Raw genomic sequence first — 18,825 nt, forward strand, 5'->3', positions numbered from 1 at the left:
CTTCAGTGATACGTTGGTGCCATACTGCACGACATGACATATGCCGTGTTGGATAACATGAAGGTATGTGTCATGTCATATGACATGACATCATCTATTATGTTACTTTACATTAATTATATTACACGGTATGGGTAATAACGCGAAGAAGTAGAAAAGTGCGGATACGTCAAGACGTTTCGATTTTAATGTCTCTGAAACTGCCTGATACGACGAAAACCTTGTTACCTGCTTTTACATTCGTAACCTTGCCCAGGACATATTCGCCCGTTTTGTGCTGTGATTGTAGCAGTTTTCATTCTAATTGTCAAATGTTTGAGATACAACTGATTTTATAATCTTCGTGTCAAAATTAGTGGTGTTGGTTTTAGAATTTTGTCCCCCTGTTGAACGAGCTCCTGCGGAACTCCCTTAAGAGACGACAGCCTGGTACTGCTCGAGTGCGTAAAAAAGAGAACAGATGGCAAGTAAACAAACTGTTCTGAAGCTGTTGCCATACCTCCGAGTGAAATGCTTCATGTAATTCAGTAAACTTAGGACGAAAAGCAGAAAAAAAGAAAAGAATTTCGACAGGTAAATGTGCCAATAAAACCAGTTACCACTGGTGCCGGGACCCGAAGAACTGAAGTAAGGTGCCTTGCTTTCGCAGATGACATTGCAATCTTAACAAAAACTCTAAGGATGCTGTCATTTCTGTCCCAGCCCTGCATGAGATACCGGTGAAGTCAGCGTTACAAATATCGTATGACGAGACCGAATACTTTAAGAACCGGCACATGGAACGATTGGAAGGGTCAGTCGCTTTCGTTATCTTGGTGAATGGGTCCCCTCCAATGGTAGAGACGGCACCTCCATCTTAGAAAGGCGTTACGGTTAAAACGGTTAAAACGTGTCTTACACCATGATTCGATGCACCGGTGGACCAAATCTGAACCATTAGACTCGCTCCAGTACGGAGCTGCTTGAGGGCGACCGTTTTTGCACGTAACATACAGGGCTATTACAAATGACTGAAGCGATTTCATAAATTCACTGTAGCTCCATTCATTGACATATGGTCACGACACACTACAGATACGTAGAAAAACTCGTAAAGTTTTGTTCGGCTGAAGCCGCACTTCAGGTTTCTGCCGCCAGAGCGCTCGAGAGCGCAGTGAGACAAAATGGCGACAGGAGCCGAGAAAGCGTATGTCGTGCTTGAAATGCACTCACATCAGTCAGTCATAACAGTGCAACGACACTTCAGGACGAAGTTCAACAAAGATCCACCAACTGCTAACTCCATTCGGCGATGGTATGCGCAGTTTAAAGCTTCTGGATGCCTCTGTAAGGGGAAATCAACAGGTCGGCCTGCAGTGAGCGAAGAAACGGTTGAATGCGTGCGGCCAAGTTTCACGCGTAGCCCGCGGAAGTCGACGAATAAAGCAAGCAGGGAGCTAAACGTACCACAGCCGACGGTTTGGAAAATCTTACGGAAAAGGCTAAAGCAGAAGTCTTACCGTTTACAATTGCTACAAGCCCTGACACCCGATGACAAAGTCAAACGCTTTGAATTTTCGGCGCGGTTGCAACAGCTCATGGAAGAGGATGCGTTCAGTGCGAAATTTGTTTTCAGTGATGAAGCAATATTTTTTCTTAATGGTGAAGTGAACAGACACAATGTGCGAATCTGGGCGGTAGAGAATCCTCACGCATTCGTGCAGCAAATTCGCAATTCACCAAAAGTTAACGTGTTTTGTGCAATCTCACGGTTTAAAGTTTACGGCCCCTTTTTCTTCTGCGAAAAGAACGTTACAGGACACGTGTATCAGGACATGCTGGAAAATTGGCTCATGCCACAACTGGAGACCGACAGCGCCGACTTCATCTATCAACAGGATCGTGCTCCACCGCACTTCCATCATGATGTTCGGCATTTCTTAAACAGGAGATTGGAAAACCGATGGATCGGTCGTGGTAGAGATCATGATCAGCAGTTCATGTCATGGCCTCCACGCTCTCCCGACTTAACCCCATGCGATTTCTATCTGTGGTGTTATGTGAAAGATTCAGTGTTTAAACCTCCTCTACCAAGAAACGTGCCAGAACTGCGAGCTCGCATCAACGATGCTTTCGAACTCATTGATGGGGACATGCTGCGCCGAGTGTGGGCGGAACTTGATTATCGGCTTGATGTCTGCCGAATCACTAAAGGGGCACATATCGAACATTTGTGAATGCCTAAAAAAACTTTTTGAGTTTTTGTATGTGTGTGCAAAGCATTGTGAAAATATCTCAAATAATAAAGTTACTGTAGAGCTGCGAAATCGCTTCAATCATTTGTAATAACCCTGTACATGTCGCTTATTGACCACGAGGAGAATATTCGAGAAATTAGAGCCAATACAGAGGCTTACCGACAATCATTCCCCCTCGCACTGTTCGCGAGTGGAACAGGGTTGGAGGGATCAGATAGTGGTACCGACAGCACCTTCCGCCACACACCATTAGGTGGCTTGCGGAGCGTGGTGTGGATGTAGATGTAAAATCCGAACGGGGGTGACTGTCTCTGCACGTAACATCCGAACGGTGAGCATATAAATAGTGCCACTAACTGAGCATTAGTCTCAGTCCAATTAAAACCTTTTGCAAAAGCAATTAATCGATTCGCACCATTTGTCTGGAGGTAAGCTCCGATTCGTGGTTCAAACTAGTTTAATAGATTGTAACATGGCTACAGTAAGACAGATGTTGGAATGGCTACGTAAATGGTCGCTGGTCAGCCTTAAACTGCGCCCCTAGCTCAAATACGAACCGAGCACCTAGACCACAACAAACCGTGATTCTGCTCGTGCCCTTTTCATACTTAATTGTTACAGTGCTTCCGAGTTGTAGTGATTTCATACATGTGTGTTGCACCGAGGAGTACTTGTAAAGTAAATGAGCCTACCTAAACGGTATGTTTATTTCAATTTAGTATGCAATATTTTGATATTATTAATACAAATATATATGCTTCTAATCAGGAACCCAGTTACCTCTACTATCATCGACAGACTAGCCAGCGAGGTATCCGCCAAGGTCCTGAGAGAATATCGTAGGGAGATAGAGTAACGGAAGAGCAAAAAAGCGACATTACGCACCTATCCCCTTCCGCCAGGATGCGTACTGGCCGACCGCCGCGACGATCGGAATCAGTCGCGTCCAGGACTAGGGGGAGGGTGCGAACTTACCGGCTATAGACACAGCACACCAATTATGACTCAGCAGTTAAAATTATTAGTAGGAAATAGATTCTAGGATATTCTTAAAAGACCTGCATCGATTTTCCAATAAGGCCAGTCCAGTGCCAGGGGTACGCCCACTGCGGTAAGCTCGGTGGGCGCGGCCAACAGATAGTAGGTTTGTATTTTGCTGGCACACATGTAACGCTGCAGGATGTAGTTTAGTGGAGTAGGGTAGAGTAGATAGCATAGTAGGTTAATAGTGGGTCAAATAGTAGGCATGCCCATAGAGTAGTTAGCCTTCCATTCTGTAGTTAATACTAACAATAAGTAGATAAAGTGAAAATTATGAATTCTGTGTGTTACTTCGACCCACTAACGTCTTAGGTGGTGCGTTACTTTGTATGATATTGGTTTTCATGAATAAAGATTTAAAGAGAGAAACAGAATATATATATATGTATTCCACATTTACCTCACGCACGTCGTAAAGACTGTAATGCCACTAATCCTTTGCCTATGTGTCGGTGCTGATATACCCGCATCAGAATCGTGCCACGTTGCATATAAGCTGCAGCAAAGCATATATATACTACCTTTTGAGTCTAACAATCTGAAATTGTGTAACCATATCATTACATCCTGGGTAATCAACAGTTTATGAAATACAGGCTGTAAACAATAATAAGAATTTATTATTTTCCTGTAATTTTAGACAGACACTGCAGTATAAACACGATCAAAAAGTTTCCGTCTGAGGGCTTTGCTGCAGCTTATATGCAACGTGGCACGATTCTGATGCGGGTATATCAGCACCGACACATAGCCAAAGGATTAGTGGCAGTACAGTCTTAACGACGTGCGTGAGGTAAATGTGGATGCGTGAACTATGGCGACGTTATTACCAATTCCGTCAAAGTAGTACCAACGTGTTATTATTCTTTTCCTGGCTGCCGATGCACAAACATCGGTGGACACGTTTCGGAGAATGAGGAAAGCGTATGGGGTGCAATTCCGGCGAAATATCCGGGAAAACTGTGACAAACGGTAGTACACCTCACGATAACGCACGCCCCCTTCTCGGAACTGTCGTAACGCAGAAGTTACGTCAGCTAAAGTGGGCGACACCCGAGCACTCGCCCTGTAGTCATGGTCTCTCCCCATGCGATTATCGCGCCCTCGGTCCCTTAAAAATGGCCTTGAAGGGTCGATAATTCCTTTCGGACGAGGATGTGCGGTAGGCAGTTGCGAAAAACATTTCGATAGCCCCCTATAAAAATTCAGCACGACACATAAAACGCTATTAGACATAAAAAAATAATCAACAGAAAATGACACATTAATATTCCACGAACTGGACAAACATGGAATAAACTTTATTAACCTTTTATTGAACATTGATGACATCTATAACACATAGTTTCCCACGAAATTTCGCATCAGTTCTCGTTAACTGATGTATTGCATTACTTTCATGCTTTCTATTTTTAACTTTTTCTCACCTAACTGCAGTTAAATGAAATATACACTACTGGCCATTAAAATTGCTACACCGCGAAGATGACGTGCTATACACAGGAAAGTTTAACCGACAGGAAGAACATGCTGTGATATTCAAATGATTAGCTTTTCAGAGCATTCACACAAGGTTGGCGCCGGTGGCGACACTTACAACGCGCTGACATGAGGAAAGTTACCAACCGATTTCTCATACACAAACAGCAGTTGACCGGCGTTGCCTGGTGAAACGTTCTTGTGATGCCTCGTGTAAGAAGGAGAAATGCGAACCATCACGTTTCCGACTTTGATAAAGGTCTGACTGTAGCCTATGGCGATTGCGGCTTATCGTATGGCGACATTGCTGCTCGCGTTGGTCGACATCCAATGACAGTTAGCAGAATATGGAATCGGTGGGTTCAGGAAGGTAATACGGAACGCCGTGCTGCATCCCAACGGCCTCGTATCACTAGCAGTCGAGATGACAGCCATCTTATCCACATGGCTGTAACGGATCGTGCAGCCCCGTCTCGAACCCTGAGTCAACAGATGGGGACGTTTGCAACACAACAACCATCTGCACGAACAGTTCGACGACGTTTGCAGCAGCATGATCTATCAGCTCGGACACCGTGGCTGCGGTTACCCTTGACGCTGCATCACAGACAGGAGCACCTGCGATAGTGTACTCAACGACGAACCTGGGTGCACGAATGGCAAAACGTAATTTTTTCGGATGAATCCAGGTTCTGTTTACAGCATCATGATGGTCGCATCCGTGTTTGGCGACATAGCGGTGAACGCACATTGGATGCGTGTATTCGTCATCGCCATACTGGTGTTGAAAATGGTTCAAATGAGCTCTATGTGACTTAACTTCTGAGGTCATCAGTCCCCTAGAATGGTTCAAATGGCTCTGAGCACTATGGGACTTAACTTCTGAGTTCATCAGTCCCCTAGAACTTAGAACTACTTAAACCTAACTAACCTAAGGACACCACACACATCCATGCCCGAGGCAGGATTCGAACCTGCGACCGTAGCGGTCACGCGGTTCCAGACTGTAGCGCCTAGAACCGCTCGGTCACTTGGGCCGGCCTAACATACTGGTGTATCGCTCGGCGTGATGGTATCTGATGCCATTGGTTACACGTCCGGTCACCTCTTGTTCGCACTGACGGCGCTTTGAACAGTGCACGTTACATTTTAGATGTGTCACGACCCGTGGCTCTACCCTTTATTCGATCCCTGCGAAACCCTGCATCAGCAGGATAACGCACGACCGCATGTTGCAGGTCCTGTACGGCCTTTCTGGACACACGGAATGTTCGACTGCTGCCCTGGCCAGCACATTCTCCAGATCTCTCACCAATTTAAAACGTCTGGTCAATGGTGGCCGAGCAACTGGCTCGTCACAACACGTCAGTCACTACTCTTGATGAACTGTGGTATCGTGTTGAAGCTGCATGGGCAGCGTTACCTGTACACGCCATCCAATCTCTGTTTGACTCAATGCCCAATGGATGATAACGCACGGCCCCACCGAGCTGCCATCGTATAGGAGTACCTTGAAACAGAAGATATCAGGCGAATGGTGTGGCCTGCCTGTTCTCCAGACCTAAAGCCCATCGAGCACGTCTGGGATGCTCTCGGTCGACGTATCGCTGCACGTCTTCAATCCCCTATGACACTTCAAGAGCTCCGACAGGCACTGGTGCTAGAATGGGAGGCTATACCCAGCAGCTGCTCGTCCACCTAATCCAGAGTACGCCAACCTGTTGTGCGGCCTGTGTGCGTGTGCATGGTGATCATATCCCGTACTGATGTCGGGCTACATGCGCAGGAAATAGTGGCGTTTTGTAGCACATGTGTTTCGGGACGGATTTCTCAACTTTTCACCAATACCGTGGACTTACAGGTCTGTGTCGTGTGTGTTTCCCATGTGCCTATGCTATTAGCGCCAGTTTTGTGTAGTGCCACGTTGTGTGGCATCACATTCTAAAACTGTCCTTAATTTATGAACATAAGTCTAGTTATCTTTCTCTCTTTCGTGACGTATTCGCATCTCTCGTAGGTGTGATCTAAATTCGCTTCGAGTGAAGTGAACCCCGCAACTTTGTTTCTCGAAGCAGCAGAAAATCTTCTAGAAATGCGCTTGTACCGAGCACTCGGGGATCCGAGGAACAGATAGTTCCCCATAATTTTCCGCTGCTGTTTTTGATTTTTTGAATTCCTTGGATTCCAGGTTGTTTACGCGTAGCACATAAACGCAAGACTCTTCCTGAATAAGCACAGAGAGATGCAAGAGAAGGAATTAAATTAACACGGAGAGATCTCACACGTCAGCGGTACACATCACTCACTATACGGTCTGAGCGAAGTAAGGCGATACAGGTGCACAGTGCATCTGGCCAGAGTGAACGTACTCGTACTGAGGTGTGGTTATCGCTAAGCTTTTGACACATACAGCTAACTTTTAACATTCCTAGCTGGCGAATTATGACACAGTCTGTCTTTTTTGTGTTATGGAACTGTACCGCCACTAGAAGAGATGATAATTTTAAATCCGATAAATCGATAACTCGAAAGCGTCATTGAAGGTCATTGATTTATAAAAACACTCGATTTATCGATACACCGAGGAAACAATATCGACGTAGCTGCCTATAAAAATATTAGCCGTACATTGTAAATACACTGCATGTTTTAGAGCTGTATATTTAATCATTGATTTATTATTAGACATTCTGTAGATCAACAAGCTAGCAGCCTGCTTATCCCCCTTAGAGGAAGAATTGAAAGGAAAATGATGCACGTTAACGCCTGGCGATCACCACTTTGCTAACAGTGCTAACTACAGATAAGTGGCACAATAAAAGGTGTCCGATGGGTCCCTCATTAGGATTCGTCACATATCGGATTTGTCCGGAACACTTCGTGTCGACTTCTCTGGTTTTTCATTTCTGCAAACGCCAGCGACGTAGCAGTTGTGTTGTCAAAATTGCTTAGTGAAGCTAAATGTTACAATTTCTGTTGGTCACGTCGAGCGCCGATTACGTTAGCATTTCCCCTCACACGCCACCACCCGCCGCAAAGACCAATCGTGATTTCGATTTTTGTTCATCATTTTCAGCAACTGTTTTTGAAGAATGGTGATGTGAAGAAATAGTACACTGAATGCGTTATTTTTTTATTTTTTTTATTTTTTTTGACGCGACTGGGGTGCTATTTCTTCATATCGGAAATCGGACGTTCTTTGTGCCACCTGTACCTGCTTCACACACTCAAAGAGAAAGACTGGACGTGATGAAATCTCAAAAAGTAGTAAGACTCCTTCACGCAGTGAAAGTACACTGAAACGCCAAAACAACTAGTATAGCATGCGTATTCAAATACACAGTCTGTAAACAGGCTTCCAAATGAGATTTTCACTCTGCAGCGGAGTGTGCGCTGATATGAAACTAGGTGGCAGATTAAAACCATGTACCGGACCGAAACTCGAACTCGGAACCTTTGCCTTTCGCGGGCAAGTGCTATACCAACTTTTTTTTTCTCTCCGTATTAAAAATCAACGGGAGAAGTTGGAATCGAACCCAGACAATCATCATAGGAACCTATCCTTTTTTTATTTCGCTCTATCCATCATTTTTTTTTAATTTACCCAGCCGGGAATCGAACCCATGCCCGTAGGACAGCAATCCGTCACGCTGACCACCTTTTTTTTAATCGTAAATTTTTTTTCTCTACCAACTTTTTTTTATATGGAAAAAGGCGTCTTTCAGTTACGACAAACAAAATTAGAATTTACATCCGTAGCAACAACAGAACAAGAGTTCCTTCTAAACTATGAAATAGAATCTGAAACTAATAGTATGAGGATAGATAATAAAGAAAGAAAAATGTAACCAAATCCCGCACGCCATTCCAAATTGATAAAACATTTCGCAACGTGGAGCTCCATGACGGCGGTCATCCTCTGCCCGGTACTCCCCAACTGTGAGGGGGGTTATCGAAGACACTGCGCAAATAGTTCGCAAATAGTTGTCGGTATCGGGGTGTATACTCAAGTGTGCTATGACTGTCCTGGAGAAATTGCCAGTAATCAAGCACCATCTTTTCATCATCTCGAAAGAGGTAGTATATGGACATGCCTTTAAACCATGTGAGAGCGTGAGTCTTCGCGGGTGGGAAATAAGTATCCTCTGGACAAAGGAGGAGGCTTGGCTCAGTTGTGCGAGGCGCGATACGCAGGTAGCAAGCGAGGATCTTCTGCACTAGCAGTCATACCTCTAACGCCGATCCACGTGTTAAACGGTGTTCGTCAGTATCCACTAGGTGGCAACGTGGGCAAAGCGGGGACTCCGTCATCCCAATAGCGTGCAGCCTTTGTCGTGTTACAACCTTCCCGTTCACCACCTGGTACCACGCGGCTCGTACCCGCGTGGGGAGGAACGGGTTCTGGACCGCTCTCCACACTGCAGGCCATAGAGTCTCAATCAAATTGCGAGGGGTGGACCTTAGCAGCAGCCTGTAAACGTCTCTCGCCTTGGGAGTGCGAGTGTTGGCGAGGTCTGGGTGCACGTAACTATACTCAAGAATAAATGCCGAGAGGTGCGAGAGTGAGGGTGTAATGTGCGCAACCGTGACAGGTGGCAGAAGAGACGCCGGCAGCAATTCCTCTAACAGACGTCCCGTGAGGGAAGCATCTTTGTGGGTCCACAATTTCATCATTGTGCACAAGTATAACGCTGTAGCTCTCGCTCGTACATTTATAAGTCCCAGTCCGCCATCACGCGGAGGGAGGGTGAGTGTTTCGCAGCGGACTTTGAATAGGTGTCCGGCGGTAAGGTAATATCCAAACGCTGCTTGCAGTCTGTGTGCCATCGCTGTCGATATCGGTAGGACCTGCGCCATGTGGATCATCTTAGTCGCCACGTGAAGGTTGAGGTATTCCACACGCTGTAGGAGGTCCATCCGTCGAAGTAAGATCCGGCGAACGTCTGTGCATATTGCCTGTAGTAATCGTGCATAGTTCATGGCAGCCGTGCGGCGCACATCCTGTGTAAATGTTATGCCCAAGAACCGGATCTTGTTAACTAGTGGGAGTGGGGCTAAAGCGTCCTCCTGTAGACCTCTCCCAATCGGCATCGCTGCCGACTTGGCCACATTCATGAGGCTGCCCGCTGCCAATCCATAGCGATTGATCCATCGTATCACCGATCGTACCTCGTCACCAGATCGGACAAGTAATAGAAGGTCATCAGCATATATCCTGCAGTGAAAGGTGTGATCCCTCAATGACATGCCCGAGAGCCTGTTTTTCAACCCTCCGACAAGTAGTTGGAGTGCGATCGCGTAAAGGATCATGGAGAGTGGGCATCCTTGGCGAACTGACTGTCGGGTCAGAAAGGGACACGCAATCCCTCCATTCACCAGTACACGGGATGCAGCTCCACGGAAAAGGAGCTGAAGGATGTCGAGAAAGTCAAGCGGGAAGCCCATGCGGGCCATAACGGACAGAAGGAACTTGTGTTGAACTCTGTCGAAGGTGTGGTCGAAATCAATAGAGATCAGAGCAGCTCGAAGGCGACAAGATGTGGCGATGGCTATTAAATCCCTGCATTCGCTGGTTGCCGTTTGCATGTTGGTCACTCCGCCCTGTGGGAACCGGGGTCATCAGTTCTTGGTACATGATGATCCATCGGGGCATCATTAGATCGCGGAAAGTCCGATAAATCTCGAGCGGCAGTCCGTCTGGCCCGGGCGACTTGTTGAGTGCTCCCTTGTCAAGCGCGTCCTCGATGTCGTCCCGTGTAAGTCCAGCTAACAGCGTCGCAACTGCTGCATTGTCGAGGGTGTGCGACACGTGCTGCAGTATGTCGTGCTCGTCCGCTTCCTCTGTATTCACCTCGTCGTAAAACCAGCGATAGTGATCTGCAAAGGCTTCCGTACCCCCCGCCTGCGTCATTACGACCCTGCCATGCAATTACATAGAACTGTCTGTTTTGCAGCAGAGATTCAATGATTTTTATGAACTGATGATCCTTAAATGTACAGTACAATTTTTCGATGAGCTTTCTGTGGTTGATGGTGTCGTATGCAGAACTTAAGTCCACCAATGTTATTTGTTTGTTTTCAAACCCTTCCTCTGTGTGTTCTGTGAGTGCTGGGATTTGACTGGTGCATGATTTCCGGGTCTGAATCCAGCCTGTTGGGGAATGAGCTGTTGGTCTGCGATATTTGCTATGCGGTTTAGGATTATTGTTCGTACAGTTTGTACAGATGGCACAGGAGTGCTATTGGGCGGTAGTTCTTCCGCTGACCTGCGTCTTTCCCAGGTTTTAGTAGCGCCACTACCTTTGATTTCCTCCACATCTTTGGGATCTTACACGTTTTTAAGCAATGATTAAAGGGCTGCAGGATCCATTGCTTGGCACTAGGTCCGAGCTGTTTGATCTGTGCCACGCATATATCGTCGACTCACGCTGCTTTCCCGTTTTTCATTGAGTTCATTCCATGATTAAGATCTTTCATGGTAAATGGTATTTCGAACATGCTTGACTCTTGACTCTGAATTCTGCTGATTTTTATTTTCTGACATTTCTTGTTGGGTTTTCCATTTAGTAGGAGCTGACGGGCAATTTGATTGGGTATTACTGAAGAGCATTGTTTAGCTGTCCCAGAGTCACAATTAAGTTTTTTTATTAAGTTCCAAGCGCCTTTGCTGCTGTGGGTCATATCCATTCTTTCCAGAGTTTCGACCCATTTCCTTTGTCTTGATTCACTAATCATTTCCATTAGTGTTTCTCCACATTGGACTACTTCTTCACTAAAGGGGTCCTGTTCGTAAAGCATTTCGTACTCCCTCAAGATGTTCTTTGATTCGTCAGAGAGACCTGGGATGAAATGCTCTCTGCAGCCTCGGGGTATGTCTCTTCGAGAAATCTTTTGGAGGGTCTCTACGAAAGTTTGATAATTTTCTGGAATTGGGTGTAGATTTTTTATTTCTGCATCCAGTTCCACAACATATTCTGTCCATTTAGCTTTTTTAAAGTTGAAGCGTCTGCGGAATGGTATTTTCGTTGTTCTCAAAGCAGCGTATATTTGGATTCCGATAGGTCAGTGTTGTGTTTTAGGAAGAGGTGCGTATGCAGTTTTTAAGCATCGGTCTTCCACGTTTGCGCTTACAAAACAAATATCAGGGTTGTATTCGCGCTTCCAGATTTTGCAGCTGAACGAGCATGGTAGCTTGGGATCATGGATCAGGGGTAAGTTATTTATTTCCGCCCACTGCTCTAATTTATGCCCGTTGTCGTCTGTATGTTTGTAGTCCCATGATGTGCTGTGGCAGTTAAAGTCTCCTAAGAACTGTGTTTTCTAGTTGTTGAAGTTTGGCGGTAGAGTCCAGTTGAACTTCTCTCCGGGCGGCTTGTATACTGACGTTACGGTGAAGGTGCTACACTCGACAGTCAGTAATTCTATCTTATTGTGTGTAGTTCTGTTAGTTGATATTATGCCCATCTCAGGTTTTGTGAAGACAGCGCTGCCATATTTAGGATGTGTATTTCCTATGGCTAATTTCATTCCTCCTATTTCTGATCTTATTGTCCTTTCTTTCTTGTGTGTTTCTTGTATACACAGTATGTCCCATTTGTGCGTGCGGCAAAGTTGTGATATGATTTGTTGGTTGTTTTTGGTGATACCCTCTGCGTTTAGGTTGCAATCGTCAGTATATTGCTCCCTCCTACGTATATTTCGCGAAGAGACCATGAGGATAAAATCAGAGAGACTAGAGCCCACACAGAGGCATACCAACAACCTTTCTTTTCACGAATAATACGAGACTGGAATAGAAGGGAGAACCGATAGAGGTACTCAAAGTACCCTCCGCCACACACCGTCAGGTGGCTTGCGGAGTATGGACGTAGATGTAGATGTAGAATGGTTCAATTGGCTCCAAGCAGTATCTGAGGTCTTCAGTCCCGTAGACTTAGAACTGCTTAAACCTAACTAACCTAAAAACATCACACACATCCATACCCGAGGAAGGATTCGAACCTGCGACCGTAGTAGCAGCGCCGTTCCGGACTGAAGCTCCTACAACCGCTCGGTCACAGCGGCCGGCGCGGGATAGGATGGCACAGAAAGTTGCACGAAGCCCATCACTCGCATGGCAGGCGCAGTAGCGAAGCAGATAGCACGTGTCTGGTGTACACTGCGGCACAACTGCCTTGCGTTGGTCACACGTGGTTGGCCGAAACCTTGACGGCGAGTACGCCTGCCCTCATGCCTATCATTGGGACACTGTCACATCTCGATGTCCCACAAATCTGAATTCTCCACTATTCGACCAGCCGATCCAGAAGCAAAACAGAAGTTACGTCAATCAAATATCGTTTAGGTACCAGACTGACAGAACCAGCGAAATTTCCTTTCTCATAATTTAGTTCGTTTCGAATGTAAGAATAGCAGTTCGACTTTTTTAAAAATCATCCTATAGTTTTTAGTTGCTAATTCACTCCCCGCCTTCAAGACCTCGCGTCCGTCGGCCGTCGTAATTTAATTTATTATTTGTTTGTAACGTTGATTGTTGCCGACTTACGTGGTGGACCTTAATCAAAATATTTCATTCAATTTTGATTTACAATTAAATGCTTTTGTGAAGTTCTCCTTTTTAACAATATTAATCTTAAATTATTTGTTACGTTAATGAATCTTAGACTCGCTGAATCTTAAAACATGAGCATATAAGTTGAACAATGGAATAAACTTTTCTTATTAATTTCCTCGGCTAGTCAGCTCACTTTAAAGCAAATAATCTTTAGTTATTAATTACAATTGAGGCCCACACACGCGCGAGAGTATTTCTTCTTACCTCCGTTAACCACTGCATTGTAGTCGGAGTCCTGGCCCTGGCTATCGGCTGTGGTACTGAAAATAAGAATCTTAAAGCTAGTATTTTCTGCAACGTTGGGCGGCTGTGGAGAAAAATGTATATTATTATGTTAATACCGGGCGAGTTTTTCGCTTCCGCAATTTTTTTATAATTTAATATCGCCACGTAATGGCGTCGTTGCCTGCATCGGCCGCTGCGATTGTTGCACTGTAAATTACTCGAATGCAGGTTAATTCAAGGAAGGCGGACATGAAATCGGGATCACCTCTTACAAATTAAAAGTGAACAATAATATTAAATGGCCGGCCGTTGTGGTAGAGCGGTTCTAGGCGCTGCAGTCTGGACCCGCGCGACCGCTGCGGTCGCAGGTTCGAATCCTGCCTCGGGTATGGATGTGTGTGATGTCCTTAGGTTAGTTAGATTTAAGTAGTTCTATGTTCTAGGGGACTGATGACCACAGAAGTTAAGTCCCATATTGCTCAGAGCCAATAATATTACATCAGTATACTATCTACTTAATTAGAACAAATATGCTTACATTTGCCAGCACTCGCAAGATGTCTGTCTACACGCAACCAAGACAAGAGAAGAAGTGAAGACGACTAAAAATTAACAAAAGAGCGTATCTTGTCGTCTCTTTAGATCATTTTGTTATATTTCTTTGCGCTTGAAACTTACACAGAGAAATTATTATAATACTGGTACATGATAAAAATGTATATTATTAAATTTTTAAATGTCTCTTCTTTATAAATACTGTTTTTTAAGTCTTTTCGTATTATTTCACTGGGAACGCTATAACCTGTTCAAAAACGGAATACAGTGTACCATCCACATAAATATAAAGCTCTTAATAACGCAACACCAAACTCACAACAAACGCAAACAGCAGGAAAATGCACACCGCTCGCTCATTCAACCTTCTTCAGTTGAAGGTTTATGTGACTACAGTAGAGGACTGGTTACACTATTCGCAAAAAATCGTTTAAAACTACTACTGTACTACAGCTACCACTATTGAAAATAAAAACATTAATTCAGTTACTGCTCTGCTAACATACTGTCTCCTTTACAGATGACCCAAGCTCTCCTTGAATTCTCACAATAAATTATACTCAAGTCTAGTAAGTGAACGAGTTCGATCCACTGTCCACTCTCGATAATCCCATACCAACCGCAATTGTAACCGACGATGTCATTGGGTCGACGATGCGTCCAAGTATGCTAGAGCCCTCTACAGTTCCCGGTGGTTCAAATTCTGCTCGGTAGATGTCGCACCTTTATGCTCGACGTGGACCCCTAGTTCATTTTAACTATTGTACACTTCAGTTAATTCCGAGTAATTACATTCACCATTTTCTTTGAAAACCATGCAGTTCTAATTCTGAAACATGTCAGAATATATCTCTTTCAAGCTAAAGCATGTTACCAACTTTTTGCGTGCTACTTTTTAAGATCTCCTTGACTTATTCTTATTATTGTTTACTGTTAGCATTTTATCTGAAAAACGTACAACGTAAATTTGAAATGTAAACACGTCAGATAACTCATTCTAAGCAACACCAAATCAGCTTTTATAATTATAATAGGTCCACTTTTACTATGACGTCATCCGGCGTGAGGTGTGTTTTCTTTTTAATCGACTTAACTCTTACTGTTTTATCATTTCAGGTTGTTTCTCTACAGTACAATGTAACTTGTGTACTACTTCTGCACTCGTACTGTACGAGCACACTCATCACAGACAGGACACTGTGACCACCTGCCTGTTTCCGTTCCACTCGGATAATTTCTTTGTCGTGTGTCCTTTTTTTTTTGCCTGTATTTCGAATTTGGCGGTGTATGTTGGATGTTTTGTAGGTATCACTTGAAAATGTCCCTAAAATACAGGTTAATATGTCTTCCATGTCTTGAGGAAATAGCGGACTAGATTAAAGTGGACTGGATGAATGGAGGTTTTCTCAACTTTGATTCTCCCCCCCCCCCCCCCACTTCCTGTGTCCTTTCCTTTAGGCACCCTCCCACCCTTCTCTCTCCTTTTCCCCACATCCCCCTTCCTCTATCCCTCTTCCCCTGGGCTTCCCCTCCCCCTTCCTCCCTTCCCCCTATTTCCTCTGCCCGTGGCATCTCTGCTCTCCCCTCTCCCTCTTCCTCCGCCCCTCCTCCTCTCTTGGCAGGTCCCCGGACTCGCACACGCTCCGTGGACGTTCGCACGCCGGAGATCATCGCCATCAGCGTCTCGTGAGTGTGATGTCGTGTTTAGTGTTTAGTGTTCACCGTCGCACTCCCTCGTTCACCTGTGCCATCGCCATCTTCAGTGTTTGTGCGTCGTATCAACAGTTTGCAGTGTGGATTATCGTCGAGTGTGAACGGCTCTGTGTTTGTCCTTACGTGTCTACTGTTTTATTGCCCACCGTTCTGTAACTTATGTGTCTTCTCCCTGTTTTTTTCTCATTGTGTATTCTATGGCTGAAGAGCAGCGTAGAATACTGCTGACAGCCTGCCTGTTGTACAGGTTTTAAAATAACAATAAAGAAAAAAATGGAGGTTTTCTTTGTCCTTAGGAAAAATTTTGGTAGGGCTCGATCTAGCATAAACAAAATAGCTGCCAGATAATCTGTCCTCGCATGAGTTACAAATGGTTTCACTAGATCTCAAAGTGATACTATGATTTATTTTTGAAGAGAGAGTTAAGGAAGCTGATGTCTATAGCGTTTGTAAATTTGGAGATAGGTTTTGTTATTGCCTTAACGAGAACACACTCTGAAAAATTGTTACTGTAGCAGGGGTAAAGTACAGCGAAAGTTTATAAAAACTTGAGCAGCAATGAGACTGCAGTTATAAGAGTCGAAGAGCATGAACAGGAATTAGTGGTTGAGAAGGAACTGAGGCAGGTTTGTATCCTACCCCAGATGTGGGCAGTAAATAGTGTAGAGGGAGACCAAAGCTTGTAGGCAGTAAGAAATAGACGTAGGCTGCAGGATTTATTTAGAGCTGAAAGGGCTTTGGACAGCAGAGAGTAGCGTGGAGAGCTGCCGCAAACCAGTCTTCGTACTGGAGACCACAACAACAATTAGAAGTTCCGAGTGTCTGTTGCGTGATATGACGACGCGGTAGCGGAACGAACAGCGGAGAAACACGGGAGACAAAGAGAGAGAGAGAGAGAGAGAGAGAGAATTAGGGAGGTAGGGATAGTTACTCCAGACATTTGCCCGAATGGTGTGTGTGTGGCTCATTTTTGCGACGCTAATGCCGGAGTAGCGTCAGTCCGAAGCAGTTTTTGTATCGCTAAACGACAGCTCCGCGTCTAATTACACAAAGGGTTTCCCTAGCTTGCAGTGCGGTGGAAGACGAGCGTAAGAATGTGAAACAGTTCCAGGCAGAGCCAGACGAAAGCAGACTGCCGTGCCGACCTTCCGCCACTCCCACCGTGCGGGCAATTCGGGAATTTTCCTCTGCGGACGTGTACTTCCAGAAGGCAGTTGGCTATTCTCTTACCAGGAGACGTCGTAGCTGCTCACGTGGTTTTCTCCTCCTCGCCTACCGTGCAGAAATACGCAGTCCTGCGAGCTCACGTACGGTCACGGGTGGTACTGCGGTAAGTAGGTCCGTCACGACTACAAATCAAAATTCAAAAATTCAACTACAATTAAAAAATGCAACACTTGAGGAAAATCGACTTAGAGAATTCTGTAAAATTTATTCTGAAACAGTGTAAGCTTCCTTCGAATCTCAAATACACTTGAGATTCAAAGGAAGCTTACACTATTTAAGTATATATGTATATATATTTGAGATTCGACGGAAGCTTACACTGTTTCAGAATAAATTTTACAGAATTCTCTAAATCTATTTGATTCAAAGGAAGCTTACACCGAGATTCAAAGGAAGCTTAAAATTCAAAGGAAGCTTATATATATATATTTCCATTACATTCTGCTGGGTGTCCGGGAAGTAAGGACGAATTTGAAAAAAATTTGGAAATTTGTGGTAAGGTCTTATGGGACCAAACTGCTGAGGCGATCGGTCCCTAAGCTTACACACTACTTAATCTAGCTTTAACTAATTTATGCTAAGGACAACATACACACCCATGCCCGAGGGAGGGCTCGAACATCGGACGAGAGGGGGCTGCGCGAAGCGTGACAAGACGCCCCAGACCGCGCGGCTATCCCGCGCGGTGACGAATTTGAACTTTGCACCACTTTCTCATATGACGGTTAGCAGGCGTGTTTTTTTTTTTCATGTTTGTTGTCTCCGATCCCTCCCATTAGTACCCTGATATCTTCTGTCTGATGAGTATTATTATTTGATTTTTATTTTCGTCTTGGAGCAGTTGACAACTGAACAAAGTATCCAAGTGATATGAAGTTATTGCAAAGCCAATGAAAGTCCCACGGCAACCGTTCGTGAACTGCGTGTGATACTCGAACGTAATGCTGCTCCAACCGAAACATCAGTTCGGAAGTTCATCCGAACGGGTTCTGTTACAAACGTTAAGAAAACAGGACGACAGCAATGTTTTCTTGTGAACGAACAGAACACTACAAAACATTGCTGTCGTGCGTGGCAATGTGACCGCAAGTCCCTGAAAATCTGTTCGCCGACGAGCTCAACAGTTGAATTTATCGCCAAGTTCACTGCACGAAATCCTTTTAAGAGATCTGGAAATGCGTGCGTACAAGATTCGACATACGCAAGAGTTGAAGCCTGCAGATTATGGAAAGAGACATCGATTTCCTCAATGGGTCTAGGCTCGACAAGCGGAGAACGAAAATAATTTTCTCAGTCGAGGCGCACTTCCACCTCAGTGGCTAGGTAAATAAGCAAAACTATAGAATTCGGAGTAACGAAAATCCGCGAGTGACTGTGGAAAATGAGATGCATCCACAACGCACGACTGTGTGGTGTGGGATCCGGGCAGAGGGAGTCATCGGCCGGCACTTTTTTGAAAACGATGAGAGAGCCGCCGTCACTGTGAACGGCGACCGTTATCGAAACATGCTTTCTGATTGGTTTATCAATCTTATTGATGAAAATGACAATTTTTCGTTTCAACGAGATGGGGCGACATGCACACATACCGTGAAACGATTGCTCTGCCGAGTGAAAAGTTTCCTCAAAAAATTGTCTCATTGCGTCGCAATCAGGAATGTCCTGCCACATCATGCGATCTTGTGATTTTTTTTTTTTTTTTTGTGGGGATTTGTGAAATCAAAAGTGTACGTG

This window comes from Schistocerca piceifrons, chromosome 9 (assembly GCF_021461385.2).
Source record: "Schistocerca piceifrons isolate TAMUIC-IGC-003096 chromosome 9, iqSchPice1.1, whole genome shotgun sequence".
NCBI lineage: Eukaryota > Metazoa > Arthropoda > Insecta > Orthoptera > Acrididae > Schistocerca > Schistocerca piceifrons.